The sequence below is a fragment of the Xenopus laevis genome, chromosome 6S (genome assembly GCF_017654675.1).
Source record: "Xenopus laevis strain J_2021 chromosome 6S, Xenopus_laevis_v10.1, whole genome shotgun sequence".
Lineage (NCBI taxonomy): Eukaryota > Metazoa > Chordata > Amphibia > Anura > Pipidae > Xenopus > Xenopus laevis.
Genome location: NC_054382.1, coordinates 100,652,607 through 100,670,837, shown reverse-complemented (window position 1 = coordinate 100,670,837; position 18,231 = coordinate 100,652,607).

Genomic DNA, 18,231 nt, shown 5'->3' with positions numbered 1-18,231 from the left:
CAATCCTAAATTCTCCCACTGATCCTTGGGTTATAGGTTCCCCTTTACAAGGGCACTGTAAGAAATGTGGACCCTTTCTATAGATGTCTACTCAGCACACTTACTAATGTAAACTTCCTTATCAATGGATCATATTTATACCTCACCTTTCCAGAAAATGGTACAAATATCTTGCCATGTTTCTTTGTCTCCACTGCAAACTAGAAGGAGATATATTTTTCTGAGAACTTTTTTTTGGCTATATATATATATATATATATATATATATATATATATATATATATATATATATATATATATATATATATATATATATATATATATATATATAACACTTAGGGGAATAATGATGGATAAAATGAAAAAGGTCACGTGGAGTTAGGTTTTTGGGAATCCTCCTATATACTGGTCAGGTCAGTGTGAAATCAGATTCTCCCTTCCGCCTCACAGACAGAGCCAGAAGTGTTTGTAGCATCAGATACAGCCCAAGATGACCTTTCACATGACCCAAGCTAATGCTGATCTGCTCTTGTGTCTCGCCTGAGCCAATAAAGTCATTGACAATGCATATAGGTCACAGATACTCAGGAACTGTGCTCTGACAAAAGGAGCTATTTATAAAACTATTTAAAGTAATGTGACCTTGCTGTCTAAAATGAGTTCCTGTATGCGGCTTTATACTTGTACAACATATTCAGAATACCTAGTAAGGCTTAATGTATTTGTAGTAATTAACACATGGGTTCAATTAAATGAATATGACAAAACGATATAGATGTTTCATATAATTCAGCTTAACATGCACAGAATGCAGTTGCACTCTCTATACAAAGGTTGAATTTGCTGTGAGAACCTTGTTTGTAATATTTCCATTAGAGATTACTTTTATATATTTCAAATGGTCACTTTTGGATCACTCTGTTTCATCCGAGTTTCATCATTTTTTTTACTCCATATTGAATGTTGCCATAGTTTCTGCACTGGGATAATGTTTATAGGGGTCGCTTTTAGTGCACTGCCCAAGGGCCCAAGGTGACTGGTGGACTAATAGCTGGAAGCTGTCAGGGGAAGGCTCAGACAAGTAGCATAGGGTCCTTTGAATTCTGATGGCAGCCCTGGTAGCTGTAGGACAGTATTTAAATTCTGGTGGAATAATTAATATATCTGCACTGGAATAAGTACAATAGCTGGAAGCATTTAATAACATATCTTGATTCATAAAGGTCTACATTTGTAATTATTAACTTTAATCTATCCAAGATGCCAACAGGGCTTAACCTACTAGCTGCTGCTTCAAGGGGGAGGATACCCCAAAATGCAGTGTGTGGAGATCTCAATAAAATGAAAGCTATAAAGACAATTGTTGGATGTGCGCTGTCTGTTACATATGGTATATGGCATTGCTGCTATATATAGAACAGATATGGCATTTTCATTATATTTTATTCACGTATATATTTTAGAGAAGTTACACAGTGCTTAACATTAATTTATAACAAACAGGGGTCTTACAATCATTAACAAACAAGGGTTACAGAATAAAAATTGGATCAGAGGGCCCTGCTCTCAAAAGCTTACAATCTAAAGGGATATTGTTGACATAACCTTGCTCTTAGGGAGAACCACAGCTGTCCTAATGGTTGCCTCTGCTTAGAAAAAGATCTGACGATGGCAGACATTCTTGCAAGATACAACCATTTGGGGGGTTTAACCTTGGAAAGTAATGCTGCAGTTAAAAGAAATATGTATAATGAAGCAGTAGAATTCTTAATGAATGATATGAAATTGAGTGCAGGACTAGCCAGACAAAGGATGACTTTGATGTAGTTGGGCAGCTTAAAGACATAACAATATATGGATAAACAATCCCTGTTTTGGGAGGAGGGCAGTATGTTTTAGTAGCTTAATGCACAAATGGGTGAATGTAATTAGGTTTGCCACCAGGCCGGTATTTTACCGGCCTGGACAGTAAAAATGATGGTTGATGCCAATGTTATTAATAGGGTAAAAAGATAAATATATTTTTTTTCCAGAGAAGGTGGTAACCCTAAATGTAATAAAAGTCAAAAAGAGCAAAACAATTTGAACAATTAAGAATAGAAATTCCCATTTTTGCAATGTAATATTCTTCCTTGAACTGCGAATTTCCATTGCGCATTGTCCACTTTTATGAAGTGCTTGAAGGTGTCGTAATCTTTTGGAGCAAATGTAACACATTTTTCAGTAAGACGTATTATTACATTCACTGTGCACTGGCACAACCTATAACATTCGCAAACCTTCTTCGACTGTTGGAAGTGGTCGCAAAACAGTTTCCGGGTTCGCAAAAACGATATTAAATTCGCGCAAAGGAAAATTTGTTCGCACAGAGGCATAACTATTTTTTCTGTTACTAACTTTTATTACATTCCCTCAAAAATGTCTTAATATCTTTGAGTGCAGATGATCACTCTTTGTATGAATTTTTTGGTCACATCCTTTTTGCACCCCACCTAATAGTTGAATAGCCTAATGAAGGAAAATTTTCACCGGCCTGGCCGGTAAAAACGATGGTTGATCCCAATGTTAATAATTGGAAAAAAAGAGAAATATATGGGAAGGCCAGTATTTTTTTTCCAGAAAAGGTGGCAACTCTAGTCTGAAGGTTTATACCTGGCATACCGGTCTGCCTTCTGTTTAAGCCTATGATTAAGTGCCAGATGGCATGAAATGCATAAGGCTATGTATTGATCTACTTTTTGCCCTAAAATAAAGTTTTCATTTTTTACAAGCCTGTCTATGGGATCTGTTAGTGCCTGTATTTTCTGTTAGTGCCTAATTTTCTCTTTTGGTTGGATACCTCCACCTCGAGCTGTAGGTCTGGGGCATGAGCACCCAGACCCCATGTATTACTGGTGAGATAATAAACTTATTGGCTTTACATTGAGATTTTTTCTTTAAATCCGTCGGTATCAGTCCCCTGAATTTGGTAACTAGGAGGGAAGACTTTTACTTAAGAAAAGAAAGCAACTTTCATCTCCTCGGGGGCTCTTTCTGTTTGTGGCCGTGGAGAATACAGGACAATAGTTTCTTGTACATGGTGTCTCTAATTCCCATGCATTGAACTTTAGACATTTATTGAGGGAGAGCCTGGCAACCCAGTGCTGGTGAGTGTGTCACTTGCTGACTGGAAAGTGGACACTTTGTACAGCTACAATGAGGACAGGAAGCACTGAGATTTTCTGCAGCGGTGGTTGGCCTGAGATAATACCATTGTATAACCAGCCTCTCCCAGTGCTGAGAGTCCGGAGCCTGGCGTCTGGCTTCTTGGAATGTCGCCAACGTTAGGTTTTGCAGTCCGGGAGGAGGGCGTGTGTCCCTTCTAAGCAGTTCCACACACACAGCAGGGCCACACCTCACCTTGCAGAGGAAATCTGGCTACAGCTCCAGACTTCATGACTTCTTTTTTTTTTCTCTTACAAATCCAGTACCCCCCCCCACCCTACCCCCACTTTCATCTGATGACATTCTCACAGGTCTCGCTGGGACCTATCCACAATTGCATAGAATACAATAACGGATAAATGTTAGGCCGGATCGTGCTGCGCCGCCGGGTGTTGTTAAGTGGAGTCCTATTCACTTTCACACAATGTTATTGTGCTATGAAATCATCAGGACACATAGGAAGGCATTAACCCTTAGTCAAGGAAGGTCTGGGGTTAGGTTAGGGTTTCACTAGTTTGGTTTTTTTCTATTGTGTTCTATAGCTTAGAGTAGAGCCTTTATAACAGCATTGAGGCCAAGACCTAATGTAAAACCTACTGTTCCCATCACTGGAGGAGTTTGCAACGGAACGGAAAAAATACTATTCTTTCTGTTGCAGCTGCAGTATTTCTGGTCAGGTGATCTCTGAGACAGCACACAGACCATCACAAAACGATGGTTCAATGCAAGAGATGTAAAAGGGCAATATTTACTTAAATATATATTCCAGTTTGGTAAGATTCTTTAAAATGCCATTTAAGATGATATAAACTATCTGTTGCTTAAGTATCATTTTGAGGTAAAGTTTTCCATTAACATAATTCATTAATAGAGCAACTGAAATACACAATTTTAGTGAAAAAAATTAAACAGTGCCAGAGTACTTTTATGAAAGCTGGATATCCAGTATTTAATAAGTGAAAACTAATAAGAAGTGCAACAAAAACAAACTAAACCAATAGAAAATAAAATGGTTTTGAATAGATACTTTGGCGTCATAATATCCAGCAATCCATGCAATACATGCTCTGCATTTTCTGATTGACTAATAACTTCCACTTTGTTCATTGCATATTTCTTTGAAATACTGAACCATAATGCTATGTGTAGCTTTCAGATGATTCTCGTTGTGACAGTTGCTGATATTCCATAAATGTGTGCTGGTTTCTGAGATCCACAACACTGGTTTTGCCACTAACATACAGTATGTGCCAACCTGAAAACACATGCAGCACATATAATGATTATAGTATGCAACAAGAAAAGGCTCGTCTACAAATACAAACTGTATAATGGACTCAGAACTGAGCGCACACTGATGCTATTCAGAATGGTTCTTGCATCCATACATACTCCTTGCCAACTTACAGCAAGCACCAAAGCCCCCCTTCAACCTTCTCTCACAAATTACTTGAAAGGATACAAATGCATATGAATAAAATAGGACCAAAATGGATTCTAATTTGCATCCTCATTGGTGCATCCCAAGAAAGTTGATGCAACTTAGCAAGCACCCACAATTATGATGGAATTCTTAGTGCCACTCCACCACTGTTCTGTCCATCTTCTGTCTACCCCTAGTTCCATTCTGTATGAAGTATATCTTCTGCCTACCCCTAGTTCTAGCCCTGGCTCCAAATTATGGGAAGGCCTTCTCCTGAAGAATCTATGTTAAGCAAATTATTATAATTTTTAAAAATTATTTCCATTTTCTCTGTAATAATAAAGCAGTACCTTGCACTTGATGGCAACTAAGCTGCATCAATCTTTATAGTTGGCAAAACAGTCCCAGTGGCTTTAGTGGTTTTCATGAGATTAGAGGGTTATTTACTAAAATTCAACTTTTTCCAGAAATTTGAATTAAACCAACTCAACCTAACCCCCATCCACGAATTTGGCTCATTTATTAATAATTCAGGGTGATATAGTCAGGTTGGAAAGAATTTAAAAAACCAAGCATTAAAGAAGAACTAAACCCCCCCAAAAAGAAAAGCCCCTACCTACTACCCTAGGTAGTCCCCTCTCCCTGCTTCCCCCGCATAGTTAGTTACCCCTGAAAATGCCTCTGAGAGTTTGCTCACGTATCGGTGCAGAGTAAGTGCAGCGGAGATCATGGGCGTCATCTTCCGGATCTCGGTCTTCTTCTGTAAATAAGCGCACTATTGGCACATGTGCAGTTAGAGCAGTCATACAGTTCGTAGCAACTGCGCGTGCGCCAAAAGTATCAGAAATTGCCAAAGGGAAGCAAAAGGACCAGAAGAAGACCGGATATCTGGAAGATGGTGCCCATGAGCTCTGCTGCTCTTACGCTCACCGATACGCTTACCGATATGTGAGCAAACTCTCAGGGGCAATTTCAGGGGTAACTAACTATGCGGGGAGGGGGAAGTAGGGAAGGGGTATTTATATTTTATTTTATATAGACTATTAGCTGCTAAGGGGTGGGGTCCCCCCTCATCAGCTTTGTCATGGCATTTTGTTTACACAGGAAATCTCAAACTTAGACAGGTTTTTGTAGCACCTTTTGGGCCAGGCACCCAAGAAAATGTCAGCTGAGACACTTGTCCCTAAATTTGGCAGGAAATGTTTGCCAGAATCAATGGAATAAGGCAAATGGAACACAAAACCCTTGGCCTGCATTGCCAGACGTGGAGTGGAGATGCAGACCAAAAATGTAGCTGCATCTTGCATCAGAAGGGAAATAAATCTGATAGCTAATGGTAGCCTTATTCTCACAGGTATGCACAGGTTTCATTTTTTTCTTTAAAAGCTGTAAAATGCAAAAAAAAATTTAATTAATTAATTACATTATTAAAGGTTTTTTTTGTAATATAAAATAATGTGATCCATAGATTATAAAATGTATCAGAACCATGGCATGTTACTCTCACCCAGACAAGCAACTGTCTATAGATTTTCTTAGGGCTATAGCACACACTGTATACGTTAAAATATATACAGGTAGTTTAAGATAAACCCCAAAGGTTCTTCCACTGAATTGCTACGCTGTGAGGAGGAAGCACTGGCACTGGCTTTGCTTTTGTACCTTGGGATGAGAGAGACCAATCTCCAAGGAAGGAGTGGGATAGATCAACTATTATTGAAGGGTACATAATATACTGTAGGTATGTGATCCCTTATCTAAAATCTTGTTATCCAGAAAGCTAACAAACTAGAATCCAGAATGCTTGAAACTAAAGGTGGCCATACACAGGGAGATCTGCTCATTTGGCGATGTTGCCAAATGAGCATATCTCCCCCCGATATGCCCACATTTAGGTGGGTGATATTGGGCTGATCCAGTCGTGGGCCCTAGGGCCCAACAATTTGATTAGAATGGAGGCCATAAGAGTGGTCGGATCATGAGACGGCATCAACGAACAGATTTTTACCCTGCTCATTCAACATCTATGGGGGCCTTAAGAGAAGACCGTCTCCCATAGAGTTAATTTTGATCAAAAATTCTACAGTTTTTCTCTGTAATAAAACAATACCTATTATTTGGTTTACTATGTACTGTACTTGGTGGTACTTAAGCTGCATAAACAATCCCATTGTGTTTATTTAATGTTTACTAATTTTTGACAGATTTATGGCGTGGTGATCTAAATTATGGAAAGAACTCTTGTGAGGAATATCCTAGCCTTCCAAATAACACATCCTAGAACTGTAATATATTTTGTAGACTTTTAGAAACTATGAATAGCCCTTAGACTAAATTAATTTCAACCCCTTTCTTTTGGTACACCATTATCTTTGGTGTACACATTCCTAATGATTCATGCCAACTGGTACACAACTCCTGCATGCATTGTAAGCAAAGTCACACCATCAGGTTTTCAGGAATGCCATATAGACTCCTCCAATGTAGCCAAGTTAGCCATTCCTTGGGTTCTTTAGTGCCAGGCCTCAGAGTTGCAGTATTCATGAAAATGAAAAAAAATGAAAACAAAATAATTATATTTGTAGTAAGACACTGGAAGCAAATGTGTTATAGTAACAATGTGTAAATGGAATAAATAGCCATGAATGCAATGTTCCTGGATTTGCATCTCCACTTACTTATTCCATGCTCCAGCTATGGGACTCGCTAAAACTCAAATATCGTTTGGCACCAAAGCCGTCCGGGATGATACCGATACATAGCAATATTTTTTTTACTCCAAGCCGAACTGGTAAAACTTTTAATTGGTGGAAAAATAAAGGAGTGTTATACACACATCAACTGACTGATGGGTCTAAACTATTACAGATACCTGAGATCGTACGAAAATATGAGGTCCTATTACTGAAAGTTACCGGGCAATGCAATTAACACATTTTGTCCTGCAGTTATGGAACAAAAAATCATATTGAGGACATTTTTGGAAACAATATGCATAGTCTCCCCGATGGGAAGCCACAACACTATACATCAGCTATATATAATCAGCTAAACCATACAAATGCACTAGAGAAACACATGCTGGACTGGGAAAATGATCTGGGAGCGACGTTCCCCCAGAAACGTTACCAAAGAATTTTTAAAGGAAGCTACAATGTGACTATTGTATTGACTCACTTATACTATTTCACAGAGCTTATTATGTTCCGGAATGAATCCATTGCATATACCCAACCACCTCACCCCAATGCCTTAGGAAAAGTCCAACCAGAGGAACAGTATGGCATACGTGGAAGGACTGTCCGATTTCGCAACACCTTTGGAACGAGGTCTTGAAGGTCCTATCGAAAACCCTTTTACACCGATATTGAAACACAGCATCTCAAGTCAATACCGAATGCAAACACAGCCCTGGTGAATAGTGTTTTTATTTTCTAGGAGGGATAGTTACACATGACCATGAACTGCTAATGTTATCTTCACACAACCTGTATTGCCAAGGTGAAGAACAAAGGTAGGGTTACGTCAGTAACTTGGCTGCAATATGTAAAATGAGAATCCAGTGTGTGTTTTCTTGACCTGACAAGCTATGATTTATTTTGCTAGGGTTTGAATGAGTCACAGATTTTGATTAAAACCTCATGGAAGAAAAAAACAACCCATTACTGACCTGAGATGAGTTCAAGTTCAGGAGATGATCACTCCCGTGTGCCACACAATCCAACACCGAGAACCTGCTACAAATGGCTTAATAGCATTCATGCATTACCATCATGATTTAACCCAAGAAAACATGCTGCACCTAAACTTGCATTAACCAAACTGTAGAAAGTAAAAGAAGACAAGAAAAAAAGGCATAAGAAAAAAAAAACCACGTCCAAGATTCATTTAGATTCATTTAGTCAAGTAAATTTGAAGCTCCTACCTTTACATCAAGTATGCAAGGCATAGCGTCTCTGCACTTGCATCAGGTTTTTTTGCAGTATTTATTTGTAAATATTGTTATGCACAAATATAAAAGAATAAAAAAAAATATTTTAATACCATTTAAGATATACTCAGTATCATTGATATTTTGCTGATACTCCCCCAAAGCCATATAAAGGCTAATGGGTCTTATCATGAGGAAGATACAATCAATATTTTGAGGCCAACTCATACAACTAATTGTGGTGCGCACAAAGAATTATGTGAGAAAACACAGAATTTTGTATTTATTCTGACCTGAGCACAAAGTACCCAAATATGCACAGACAAGTTAAAAATGTGCAAACAAAAGAATTTTCTTGTGCAAATAGTCGAGAAGGAATTAGAGGTAGTGATGGGTGAATCTATGCCATTTCGCCTCGCCTAAAAATTCGCAAATTCACTACAATTTTATGCACGCAACTTTTCTTGTTGCAGCGGATTTTGCGCCGCAGTTTCGCAAATTTATTCGCTGGCGGCAAAACGTGGAAGTTCGCCGCAAATTCATGCCCGGTGAATTAATTTGCCCATCACTAATTAGAGGGAACATTGGACACAACCTTTAATGAAATTTATATAAAGAAAGCATTTGTGCAGATGTGGTTGCCAAAGTAACTAGATCCTATTGTGGGCAAATAAATAATGAGAAGATATTTTCAACACTTAGGGGCAGGTTTATCAAAGGTTGAGGTGAATTTTCAAATTGAAAATATTAGAATTTCGAGCTATTTTTGCGTACTTCGACTAGGGAATAGTCCAAACTCGATTTGAATTTGCAAAAAATACGAAAATTTGAATATCAAAATTTATCATGCACTGTCTCTTTAAAAATTCGACTTCGAACATTCACCATCTAAAACCTGCCAAATTGCTTTTTTAGCCTATGGGGGGACCTCCTAGAACCTATTTGGAGTCAATTGGTCGACTTTGGGAAAAAACTTTGAATCGAATTTGATTGAATGCGTTATTACTTTACTTTATTACTACAGCCGATTATGGACCTACTCGATTGACAACAGACCTATTAGACCCAAAAAACCTTCAACTTAATTTCGGTTGGTCTTTTTTCATTTGAATTTTGAATTTTTTTTAATTTGAAATTCGACCCTTGATAAATATGCCCCTTAAATATTAATTAAAAGAACTTTTTTGTTTATCATGAAATTGCTACTGATAGAACTGGGATGCATTTTGCTGCCTACTATTACTACTAATGGGGAGGGAAATAGTTAGCCCCCTCCCCTTATCATAACTTCCATCTTCATGAAAATACCCTGCATAACATTGCTCTGGTACTTTGCCAAAAAAAATGTAAAAATTAAAATAGGTCATTGCAAAGATTTTATTGATTAATGTCATTTTTCATCATAAATGTTCATAGGTGAACTGGCCCTCACTGACTTAAAAGAAAAGGCAGACATCAATACAAGGCTGCTTTGTTTTTAGACTTCAAGGACAAGTGCAAACACCAGCCTGCTGCCCCATGTTAGGCTGTTCATACATGATCCCTTTCTTTATCCTTTTATCTGTAACCTTTTCCATGCCCTCTCCTGTGTGGTTTATTGAGGGTCAGTGTAGTGATGCCTTCAGATGAACTTGTATTATAAACTGTGAATTCGAATCAATAAAGTGTCCGTGTTCGCATCTTTCCAGACTTCTGTGGGTTACATTACTTATTCGTAGAGCAAAAATCTGCCAAGGTTACATTGTATGTGAGCATTTGTTAATAATAATAAAAGGTGCAAAGTATGATTTAGATATAGTAACCTATATCAAACAATATAACAATGTGTTGTTTCTATATTTGTGTGATAGTCATGTATGTCCCTGTGGGATCCCCAGTAGTGTATTCCTCAGCACCCAACAGGTGGAGGCACTGTGCACCTGGGATGTAAAAATATCCAAGCCACTTATACCCTTAATGGGACTGCACTAGGCAAATCCATTATGGAAAAGGACCTTGGAGTCCTTGTAGATGATAAACTTGGCTGTAGCAAGCAATGCCAGTCAGCAGCATCAAGGGCAAATAAGGTCTTGAGCTGTATTAAAAGGGGCATAGAGTCACGGGAGGAGGGGGTCATTCTTCCACTGTATAGAGCACTTGTAAGGCCCCATCTAGAATATGCCGTACAGTTTTGGTCTCCAGTGCTCAAACATTATTGAATTAGACAGGGTATAGAGAAGGGCGACTAAGCTGGTAAAAGGAAAAATCTTATTTATGAGGAAAGACTGGCCACGTTGGGGTTTTTCAGTCTGGAGAAGAGGCGCTTAAGTGGTGATATGATAACCATGTATAAATATATAAGGGGATCATATAATAATCTCTCTAATGCTTTATTTACCAGTAGGTCTTTCCAGCTGACACGAGGTCACCCATTCCGATTAGAAGAAAAGAGATTCCACCTAAATATTCGGAAGGGGTTTTTTACAGTGAGAGCTGTGAAGATGTGGAATTCTCTCCCTGAATCAGTGGTACAGGCTGATACATTAGATAGCTTTAAGAAGGGGTTGGATGGCTTTTTAGCAAGTGAGGGAATACAGGGTTATGGGGATATAGCTCATAGTACAAGTTGATCCAGGGACTGATCCGATTGCCATCTTGGAATATTTTTCCCCTCTGAGGCAAATTGGAGAGGCTTCAAATGGATTGTTTTTACTTTCCTCTTTATCAACTAGCAGTTAGGCAGATTATATATATTATGTTATAAAAGGTTGAACTTGATGGACATACGTCTTTTTTCAATCTAACTTACTAACTAACTGTGCATTAAAAGTTTCCAAGTCTCCCCCACCAATACAGCAGAGTGTGATCCTGTCCTAGAAGGGTATGTCAGAAAAACATCCTATATTATAATTAATATTGTAGCATGCTGTCAGATGATTGTTAAACTGCACGTTTGAATGAAAAATATCTGTGGTACCTTTGGGAAGATTAATGGCCATAAACATCCCTTGGAGGTTCACATCAGGCTCCAGTTGGACAGCCCTGTTGCAGAACATACCTGTCAACATTCTTTGTGTTCGGGTCCACCTTTGAAAAGGGATAGTATGAAAGTATATGAGTGGGCAAGTCAAGCGATGTCCAGATTTCCTCATTTGGGAATTTGCAAGCTTTGTAGTATGACTGGTGAATGCAAACATACAAACAGAAATAGATAATATGGATGGAAACAAATAAAGTTTATATGAATGTTTTTATATATTGTTAATCTTTAACCACAATGCATTATTTGAATATGAGTCCATTAAGCAAGACTATAAATCAATAGTTTGTAAATTCTGCACATGGATAATTGCATCCCTTTGACATTTCTCATGTCGCAGAACAAGCTTGTGTAGATCCCAATCTCCTTCCACTACCACTACTGCCCATACACCAGTCTCATTAGGTTCTGTCTCCACTGTTACATATTCACAGTATCACAGGTCATTTTGTTGTTAACAGTAAAAACAGTAAGATAGTAGTTACACATTTATGATCATAAAATTGCTACCATACTTTAGTTTTGGTCAAATTATTTATAGTCCTATACTTCTCTGCTTGATTGCATTTATTTGGTCTCACAATCTGATCTATCCCACTGTAAATTTAATAGGGGAGAGATCTCCAAGGCCAATGCCTATTTTTAAAGGCATTAGAGACCATCATAAAAGGGATGGGGGGGGGGGCATGCTGCAACCACATGAAAATGGTTCCTACAGAACTACTCATAAAAAAGAACTACTACCAATATGAATATACAAAAGAGGTAGTGATAGCACTATACAGCTAATTATGGTATGAGTAAAGTATATTGGATGTGAATTCTGCTTTACACACACACAGAAAAGAGGGTATTGATTAATGTACATTCTCAGGCCCTGTATTTATTTATTTATTAATAACATTGAGAACCAGTGGATACATTTAAAAAAACAGAGGCTCTAGTTACAAGTTTAACAAATGGGTCTTGACGATCTACTGAGTTACTAATTGAAACATGGAGAAAGAGAATGTGCATTGATCAGTCCTGTCTTTTTTGTATAGTTGAACACATTCAGTTATACTACTCAGTGCTAAAATGTATGGCCAGAGTCTATTTATTCTCAATTATAGGAAAACTCTACCACCCCAAACAATTTAGGTCTCTATAAAAAAAGATATTGCATAAAACAGCTCATGTGTAAAACCCTGCTTCGTGTAAATAAACAATTTTCATAATAATATACTTTTTTAGTAGTATGAGCCATTGGGTAATCATAAATAGAAAATTGCAATTTCAAAAAATAAGGGCCGCCCCCTGAGATCCTAGGATGTTAGGACACATGAGCCAATTAACAGACAGAGTCTTTTGCTTACACAATTCTTCCAATTACAGTTAGAGTTGTAGTATTTCTGGTTAGGTGATCTCTGAGGCAGCACACAGACCATCACGAAATGGAGGTTGAAGGCAAGAGATGTAAAAGGGCAATATTTACATAAATATATAGACCAGTTTGGTAAGATTTGTTAATATGCCACTTAATTTGAAATTAACTACTGTATCTGTTGCTTAGGTTTTTATTTTGGGGGTTTAGTTTACCTATAATCAATTTTGATGAACCAGGTGGTAATTGTTTTGTTGAGTATAATGATTGAAACACTTTGGGGGTTATTTATCAAAATTTAAAAGTTCTCACTATTTTTTGAAAACTACTCCAACCAAATCTGCACAGACTTTTCCCATCTATTTATCAATAATTCTTTCTGAAAATATCTTGTGTGGGGAAAAACTAATTAAAATCATGAAAAAATCTGAATTGTACAAAGTTTTCGGAATTGTTGCCGAAAAATGTTCAGATTTGACGCCCAAAACCGCTTAATTTTTCGGCTTTGGTGCCCGAAACTACATCTTTGGATTATTGAATGAAACCCAGAGCAGATCAGGATATCAACAGGATATCTGCCATTGACTTCTACATGAACTCGGTAGGTCTGAGTTGGAGTACTTTTTAATTCAGACTTTTAACACCATCGGAATTTAATAAATCTCAAAAAAAAATTTGTTTTCGCCTTTAAAATCTGACCAGAAAAAAAATCGGACTTTAGTAAATAACCTCCTTAAAGTCATATTTGTAGACAGTGTTGGACTGGCCCACCGGGATACCAGGAAAACTCCCGGTGGGCCCAGGTGTCAGTGGGCCCCCCTGCTGCTAAACTTTTGGCCTATTTCATGGTCATTCCCTATTTCTATGAGAGCAAAATAGATAGAATAATAGATTATAGTATGTAAAAACACAGAACAGAAATGGTTGTCCTTTAAAATGATATTAAATCATTACTGTTCTCAATTTATTCCCTTAAGGACTAAACGTAGAAGCTCTAAGAATCATCCTGTGTGGCTTAATACAGAAGTAAAGAAGTTAATGGGAAAGAAGAGAAAGGCATTTAAAAACTACAAATCTGTAGGGACAGAATCTGCATTTAATGAATATAAACACTGTAATAAATGTTGTAAATCAGCAATCTGGAAGGCTAAGAAAAGAAATGAAGAGTTAATTGCGGTGGAGGTGAAAACTAACCCTAAAAAGTTTTTTAAATATATTAATAGTAAAAAGATGCAGGTTGAGAGTGTTGCTCCATTAAATAATGGTACCAGTATGGTTGTAACAGATACAGATAAGGCAAATGTGTTAAATCAGTTCTTTTCTTCAGTGTATACAATAGAGGAGTCTGGGTTCACAGGCTCACTTAATAACTGCACGAATGGTTCAGCTCAATCTAGTCAGTGGCTGACTCAGGATATGATTCAAAAAGCTTTAATACAAATTAATGTAAACAAGGCTCCAGGGCCTGATGGCATACACCCCCGGGTTCTAAGAGAGCTTAGTTCAGTTTTAGACCAGCCCTTATTTCTGATTTTCTCAGATTCACTGTCATCTGGTATGGTGCCTATGGATTGGAGAAAAGCTGATGTTATTCCAATATTTAAAAAGGGATTACGATCTCAGCCTGGCAATTATAGGCCAGTAAGCTTGACATCTGTGGTGGGCAAATTATTTGAAGGCTTGTTAAGGGATCACATTCAAAATTTTGTCCTAATGAATGGCATTATGAGCAACAATCAGCATGGCTTTATGAAGGATAGGTCATGTCAGACGAATTTGATTGCATTTTATGATGCGGTAAGTAAGATTCTGGATAGTGGGGGGGGCAGTAGATGTGATCTATTTGGATTTTTCCAAAGCGTTTGATACTGTGCCCCACAAACGACTGCTTTCTAAACTAAGGTCTGTTGGGCTTAATGAAGTCGTTTGCACGTGGATAGGAAACTGGCTACAGGATCGGGTACAGAGGGTGGTTGTTAATGGGACGTTCTCTACTTGGAGTAAGGTTCTTAGTGGGGTCCCCCAGGGCTCAGTATTGGGTCCACTTTTATTTAACTTGTTCATTAATGACTTAGGGGAGGGTGTTGTAAGTAATGTATCAGTGTTTGCAGATGACACAAAATTATCCAGCCCAATTAATTCCATCCAGGATGTGGCATCCTTGCAACATGATCTTGACAAACTGGCAATCTGGGCAGCTAAGTGGCAAATGAGATTCAATGTTGATAAATGTAAAGTCATGCACCTGGGATGTAAAAATATCCAAGCCACTTATACCCTTAATGGGACTGCACTAGGCAAATCCATTATGGAAAAGGACCTTGGAGTCCTTGTAGATGATAAACTTGGCTGTAGCAAGCAATGCCAGTCCGCAGCATCAAGGGCAAATAAGGTCTTGAGCTGTATTAAAAGGGGCATAGAGTCAAGGGAGGAGGGGGTCATTCTTCCACTGTATAGAGCACTTGTAAGGCCCCATCTAGAATATGCCGTACAGTTTTGGTCTCCATCACTCAAACAGGACATTAATGTATTAAAGAGGGTACAGAGAAGGGCAACTAAGCTGGTAAAAGGTATTGAAAATCTTAGCTATGAGGAAAGACTGGCCAAATTGGAGATGTTCACGCTGGAGAAGAGGCGCTTAAGGGGTGATATGATGACTATGTATAAATATATAAGGGGATCATATACCAGTAATAATCTCTCTAATGCTTTATTTACCAGTAGGTCTTTCCAGCTGACACGAGGTCACCCATTCCGATTAGAAGAAAAGAGGTTCCGCCTAAATATTCGGAAGGGGTTTTTTACAGTGAGAGCTGTGAAGATGTGGAATTCTCTCCCTGAATCAGTTGTACAGGCTGATACATTAGATAGCTTTAAGAAGGGTTTGGATGGCTTTTTAGCAAGTAAGGGAATGCAGGGTTATGGGAAATAGCTCATAGTACAAGTTGATCCAGGGACTAGTCCGACTGCCATTTTGGAGTCAGGAAGGAATTTTTCCCCCTCTAAGGCAAATTGGAGAGGCTTCAGATGGGTTTTTTGCCTTCCTCTGGATCAACTGGCAGATAGGTAGTTAATAAAAAAAAAAAAAAAAAAAAGGTTGAACTCGATGGGACATGTGTCTTTTTTCAACCTTACTTACTATGTTACTATGTTACTATGTTACTATGTTACTATGTAAAGAAAACAAACTAGGAGAAGAGAGGTTGATTGAGGAGATAAAGAATATTAGTACTGTGAGTGGGCCCTGGTCTAAGGTTTTTGGGTGGGCCCCTGGTGTCCCAGTCCAACACTGTTTGTAGAAGAGATCTAGGTTTGATCAATAAAATTATGCCACTCCTGATATTGTTGCTACTGATATTTTAGGAATATGGACATGAAAGTTGCCATATAGGTATCTTTAATGACCCATTACATCATGCACAACATCCAAAAAAAGGTTTTAAAACACAAAACCTTCCCTGTACCACTCATTCTGTACATTGTGTGTAACCTTAGGCAGTCTCTGTGGACATTTGTCAGGTACTATACCACTGTGAGTCTGAAGGTGATGGCCTCTCCTACGCTTCCCAATGGGCCTGTGCCTTGGAGATGAGACAGGACAATCCCAGCTGTGGAATAGCAGGAGTGCCAGGAAAACTCACAAAGGTAATTACACAGTCTATGAGCATTTAGAAACAAGACACTTAAATGCAGGCAGAGATTAGTAGTTCCGCAGAAGCAGTGGTCAATGGACAGGACGGGTCAAAACCAGAAGATCCAGAAACCGAGAAGTCAAGCCAATGGGGTCACAGAAAGAGAAGTCAAAGAACAAACCGAAAGTCAGAAATCCAGAAGGACATAAATCTCAAAAGAATGATCAGTGTCAGCCAAAGACGACCACCTCCCACTGAGCATAGGCCTTGGTGTCTATTTAAGCTGAGAATGCTTACACGCATCAATACTCAAAGCTTTAACGCATGCCTGTGTCTAAACGTGTGCACAAGGACACTTGAGCTTGCGCCAATTGTCGCGCATGCACTGACAGCATTTGAGGGTTCAACTCAATTGCAGTAGGCTTGCCAATGAGTCTGCTAGTGGGAAACCCAATAATAGCAACATAATGGTGTGTCAGTCCATCCCATTAGGTTTTAACATTGCATTCTAGGGATCTCATTGAGGCAATTTGGGACATCCCTCCAGTTAAATAGAATTTTGCAAGAGACTTCTCTGTTGGTACCCAAGGCGTAATTCCATTCTACTTTTGAATTACAGTGCATTTCTAGAAGAACTGCCAAGAAAACATAAAAAGCTTGGACAGTTTATTCCGAAGTGGGCATGCTGACATTCTCACGCGGTTCACTGATTTCCCTTTGTGGCCTTCATAAATATTACCTCCAGTAATTACTGTCAGAGAAATTAATTACATTACAGGCTTCTCAACAAAGGATGTATCAATCATTAAGTTACATATACACTATTTTGCCAGGTCACCAAGACCTAAATTTATCAAATACACATTTTGTATAGACAGCTGTTTGGCTTTGGAGATATATAACATGTACAACATTCCTCCTTCAAATATTGCAGACACAAGTACAAAAAGCTTTTAGTGTATGGTCAGATTAGCCCTTCAACATACATGGAATATATTTTGTCTACTACTGCAACTACTGGAACAGGAACTCAGAAGACCCCTTGTCAGATGTAGTTTGCTCCAGTATAGGTCAAAAAAACACCATTATAGCCAAGGGGATAGTGTCAGGACAGCAAAAACCAATATAACAAGCAATGCCACAGAAGGTTCTACCCATAGCTGTAAGGGGCCCGAAGGCTCAGACAGAGGTAGCGGACCAAGGAGGAAGCACAGTCTCACCAGATCGAGGTATCCAAGGGGTTAAGAGAAGGCAAAGTCAGGTCCAGGCAATAAGGTCTGTACAGGCGGCAAAGGTTCAATACACGGTATAAACAGGCAAGGTCAAGATCAGGATCAGATAAAAGAAGAATATAGCGCACCCAGGAACTCACTAAGTGGAACCTATTGTAGGGCAAAGTCTGGAGTGCTCTGGCGCCTTAAATAGCCCTTCATTGGCGCCAAAAACGTACGTGGTGACGTCATCACGCTGGCGTCCAATCCGGCACTGGCGTCTTTGTGCTGGCATCTAGATGATGACATCACTGAACTGCGCCCAGGACGATCTGCATGGAAGGAAGAGGCGCTGCCATCTTGGGAAGGAATGCAGCCATGCTGGTAAGCCTTCCTTACAATAGCTCATCTGTTCCAACAAAGTTACTATAAGCCTGTAATGCAAATG